The sequence below is a fragment of the Gossypium hirsutum genome, chromosome D03 (genome assembly GCF_007990345.1).
Source record: "Gossypium hirsutum isolate 1008001.06 chromosome D03, Gossypium_hirsutum_v2.1, whole genome shotgun sequence".
NCBI classification, from domain to species: Eukaryota; Viridiplantae; Streptophyta; class Magnoliopsida; order Malvales; family Malvaceae; genus Gossypium; species Gossypium hirsutum.
The window spans coordinates 23,981,328-23,987,327 of NC_053439.1; positions in this window are offsets into that span (position 1 = coordinate 23,981,328).

Here is a 6,000-nt window from a genome sequence, read left to right on the forward strand (position 1 = left end):
GTATATTTGGTAAATTTTAAAAATAATTATTTAATGTCTACACATTTTATTTAATCGGTGCATGGGTACCAATTATTATAATAATATTTATTATATTATAAAGGCATAAGGGTCTAAAAAATCCTCAAATTTTTTCAAAAAAAAAATTAAGTCCCTCTTTTTTTTTTACTCAATTGAGCACTTGAACTTTCAAAATGCATAAAAAAGGCTATCAAACTTCTTCAAGAAAGCAATTAAGACCCTGCTTTTGTTTCCACTCAATTGAGTATTTGAACTTTCAAAATGCATAAAAAAGACTCAAATTTTTTCAAAAAAGCAAATAAGCCCTTACTCTTATTAAAAATTAGAAAAATAATTAAAATAATAATAAATTTTAGAAAAATTATTAATTATAATAAAAATATAAAAAATTTAAAATTTATTAAAAACTAGAATTTTTTTATAAAAATTGTAAAATTTTATAAAAAGAATAAAAAAATTATTGACCCCTAGTTTTTTTCAATTAAAGTTATCACGTGTCATAACACAATGTGACAAGTGACAAAAAAAATAAAAAATCAATAAAAGTTATAGAAAAATTATAAAATGCTTCTTTTGGTACGATAAGTTTTATAATTTTTTACGAAATTTATATTTCTTTACATTTTGTATAATTTTTCTTACTACTTTATAAAATTTTATAATTTTTTTATATTTCTATATATTTTATAATTTTTATAAAATTTTACAATTTTTATTACTTTTTACGATTTTTATAAATTTTTAATATTTTTTTCTAATATTTAATATTTCAATTTTTTATTAAAAGTTAATAATATATATAACTTTTATTGATTTTAATTTTTTATAATTTTTAATAAAAGAAGGGGTTTAATTGTTTTTTTTCTTAAGTTTGAGGGTCTTTTTAATGCATTTTGAAAGTTCAAATACCCAATTAGGTGCAAAAAAAAGTAGGAACTTAATTGCTTTTTTTTTAAAGGTTTGAGGGCCTTTTTGATGCATTTTGAAAGTTTAAGTACCCAAATGTGTGCAAAAAAAAAGAGTAGGGGCTTAATTATTTTTTTTGAAAAAGTTTGAGGGCTTTTTACACCCTTAAGCCTATTACAAAATATTTAATGTGTTGTATTTAATTTAAATTAGATTTAGATAAAATAGCTTCATATTATTAATTTTTTTATATTCAATTCAAATAGCTTAATATTACTAAAATTTATTCTTATATTTAATATTTTATCAACTTTTTAATATTTTTATGTACATAGGAACAACCAGGGATGGATCTATGATTTTACTTCAAGGGGGGCAGAATTTCTAAATCCAATCGACTGTTTTTTTTTAACATAAAAAAGTGTCAATTCTTCTTGGATACTTTTTTTTATCAAACAAATCAATTTAATGTTTTTAAAAAAAGAATGAACGATTAAACTGTAAAAACTTAAAAGAAAAAAAAATCATACTATACAAAATTAAATATTCCTTTTCAATATGCAAAAAAGAATAACTAATACTATACTAAAAATTTCATAAATATCATGATAATTCTAAAAATTAAATTTAAAAAAAAACAAAACTTAATCCTAGTTCTCAATACTAGGCATCCTAAATTGCACCCTTCGTTTTTTCATAAGATTGAACTAATCAATGATAGAATCTATTGAAAATTCTTGAGCTATATCTTTTTTGATGTATACCACCAAGAAAGTTGAAAGAAAGAAAATCATCCTCCATTCTATTGCAAAGCATTGTCTTCATAATTTTCATGGCTGAAAATGCTCGTTCAATTGTTACAGTAGACACGGGAAGTATTAGCACAAGACGAATAATTCTATCAAGAAAATGATAAATACTTGACTTATTTGTCTTAGTTAGCACAAGAAAGCCACTAACCTAATATGTATGGATATGTGCCAAATCAATTAATTATGGAATTTGATTTTAAAGTTCATATTCGGCCTCTAAGTTTAGCCTTTCAAGGCCCATCCTTACATTAGTATTTGATGATTATTATTTAAGTTATAATTAAAAAATGAAAAATATTTTGTTAATATAAAGCATAATCTAATCACTTAAGGGGATGAATTATATGAAATACAATTTAATCAATGGGCGAATGTTATACAATGCAGACACTAAACCTAAAATACATGATAATTTATATATAAAATTTAAAAATTTGAAAGTTGCAAGCCGGCAACCACCCCTAGATCCATCCTTGGGAACAACCACTCTCCATCCTCAGATTTTTTACATTTAAATTCTATTTTTATATAATTACTCTTCATTACTTTCACTCCATGGGTCACTTTCACCATCAAATTAATATTCTTTTATAATTTTTTAATATTTTTTATTGAGAATTAACTCATTATATCATATTTTATATATACAACAAGATATATTTTTTTATGTAACTTATATATATCTTAAAAAAAGATAAATTTTTATAATTTATTAAAACACTGTATATTTGAAAGTTTTGGATGAAAATAATAGAAGGATAACGCCATTTTTAAATAAAAAAAAAACAAAAAAGAGAGATTCTATTTAATCAAGTTTCTAAGACTCATTCTATAAAAATAATTTGTTGCATGAATTATGTGTTGGATCTGGTGCCCTAAGTGTAGTATTTTCGTGTAAGTACACTTGTAATTTTTTCGAACAGATTGGTTAATAAAATTATTCATAAATTGCATTAATACTTTGTATATTGTCATCACATGGTTTTTGCACGCAAAGCAAAATGGAAGCAAATGTTTCTCATTGATTATCTAATATTTAACTGGTACTAAGCGGTATTATATGGTTAGATCGTAATACGAAAAGATAGCTTGAATTAGTAGACGAACCTAACCTTTTCTTAGTCTAATCAGAAATGAGCAAACCGATTGAAAGACTAATATGTCGTCCATCAAGTCCAATTAGGGAGATTTCTTGTCTTGGGTATCGAAGTGGAAGACTCTTATAAGATATAGACATAGATGTGACTGGCTGGACTGATAGTACATTGGACTAGATCCAAATAGAATAGATCCTAAATTCGTTGATGGATTTATTCACTTGTGACATTCAAAGTATGACATGCCTAAATTCTTAGTGGATGGCAGACTATGTATGCGTGTGTGACACGCCAAACCTAACCGGGACGGACTGACCCAAATCCAAAGCGACACAATAGCCACCAAAGTGAGTTTCCAACTCAAGATCACCCAAAACACACCCCAACCTTATAACACCTCAATTATAACTAATTAACTATCTAATTTTAATGCGGAAACGATTTTGTGATCCATTTTTAAACTATTTCTAATTATTTAACCCTAAGGGTATTTTGGTTATTTTACCATATAAAGTTAAACAATCCCATTTTTAGTTTTAGATGGTTACCAACCTTCTTTTAGTCAACTTATGCAAGCCCTAAAAAATCCAGTTTCAATTGAGTTTATTTACTAAGTCAATTATTATTTTATTAATAGGAACTAAAACGTAAATTTTATAAACATTTAATACATTACCCAAAATATTATCTAAGAATATGTCTACCAAGTCTTAACACTGACAAGGCTAATTCTAAATTATTATCAAGTTTCCCTATCATTAAAGGCTTCAATTAATCTAATCAAGTTTTATGACTAAATTATAATCATACTTAGCAACCATTAATTATATCACACAAGGTACATACCTTAGCCACAAGCATTCCATTCCTTGGCAAACTACAATTAAACTATGTTAGTATAAAATACATGCTTCAAACACCATGTTCTCAATCACCATATAAACTCTTATCAACATACCATAAACCACACAACAATTAAGCATAAAAATCAAGCATTAAAGTAATTATAACATCCCAAAATAATAGTCTAAATAAATGTCCAATGTCCATTATAATTGAATTAAATCTAGAACCAATAAGTGACACAATGCCCCCTGTTGTATCTAAAGAAGAATCCTTAAGCTACTACCGAGCCTTAATCTTGGACCGGCCTTACGCTCGCTCCTCAACTGCTCAAGTCGAAAAAGTCTCTAGATAAAGGTGTGATGGTGTGAGCTTAAAAAGCTTAGTGAATGATCGTAAAAACAATAAGTAAATCACACTCAATTCATGCATAAATCCAGGCAAATTAAGCATTAAATTTCAATCATAATATCACATATTATAATCATAATAACATATGCTATTCCATGAACAAAATTCCAATTTAATATGGCATATGAAATCATAATTTAACTTACAAACATACATTTATATTGGCATAATACATTCATGGCAATATTTAAACGTGTGATCATACATTGGATAAATGGATCTCCAAACTCCTACATATCAGAAATAGTCCCTACCCGTCCCTTATATCGCCTGACAGTCCCATTGAGTGGAGACACAAACTCAACACTCCCTTATTTACTCCATAAATCAGAACTTCTTGAGCAATATGCTCACAAGTAACACATATAATGGTGAGTACTCATGGAACGACGGAAATGTGCAAGTGTACACAATCACAACAAGTAATAAAGTGACAAGTAAATGTCGAGTTATCGTACCCACAGGGACTGTGAAAAGAATTATTTATGAATGCTATTTAAAACACTTTGGTGAAGAAAAATATTTTGTTTGAAGAAGGTGATTGAAAACTAAGATTTTAAACTAAGTAAACTATATAAATAAACTCAAATGCACGATTTCAAAATATGATTTCATTCAAGATGACATAATTGTGTTAGATTAATTACATTTCTTAACTTAGAATTATTAAACTCATGTTTATATTGTTACGAATAAGTTCACGGCAACTCGGTAATTTGCTAACTTATGAACATACTCACCTACCAAAATCCATTCATCACTTGACTATATCCCTATGCCAATTCAACCGATTAAACAAATCTTAATAGGCAAATATGTTGTTGCACATACATACTTATTAAATCAAAATAATCTCTTGTACATATCCTTATGTCAATTCAAACAATTAACTTGATTTAATAAGCACATAAAAGACTATGTGAGGTAACAAAATATCCTTACCTTGAAATAGTTTAATCACACTAATCTTGCAAGTTATGCAAGGCAAATGTATCGTCAGATACCATTGCTAATCTAACCCTCAGCTACCTTAGATGATTAAACACGTACTGATTAAGTACTGTGCCTATTAATTACAATTTCAATCCGTTTAAATAATTAATTCATTAGTTACCTAACAATCGTAATGCAAGAATAACTTAGTCATGATTTTACTTAATCAAGCATCTTACCGAGGCCTATAACAACATAAACACAAATTTAATAATTTTAACAAACGAAATGCAATCAACCTAACACGAATTAAATTCAAGCTAAATTGATTAAATTAACCATTCCAACAACATAAATATTCATAGATATGTTCAGCATAATATCAACAAAAATTAAAGAGATAAGGAACAAAAATCAAATCCGGTGTTTTCCGTGGCTTGACTAGTTGCTCCGTTCTTCCTTCTTTGTTGTCCTCATCGACCAAGGCTACTATGAACACTTAATTGCTGCTCCAAATGGCTGATAAATGCCCCTTTCCTAAGAGGAGAAATTGGCAAGAGAGCAAGGGAATTTTTGAATGGAAAAGAAGAGAGAAAGTGGAGAGAAGAGAGGAAAGATGTGAATGCTTGAGATGTGTTTTTCAAATGACCAGCCTAAGGAGGTTTTTTATAGCTGAGGAGGGCTGCTAAAAATAGCTAAAATTATCAGCCAAAGAGCCCTCCCTTGACCGGCCACACATGTGGCAAGGTTGATAGTTTCAATTTTGCTAATTTAGGCTTAGGGAAAATCTATAAAGCCACCAATTGTGGAGGGGTTTGAATGCAACTTGAGCAAGTCTTCAATGGCCTCTTTGCAAGCTTAAATAATCAGCTAATAAGTTTATTTCGGTCAGCTCTTGGGACAGTTTTTGGGCTGTCCATTTCTTGGTCGGTTCGGTTCACTCGGTTCAGTTCAACTGGACCACTTTTTCATAATTA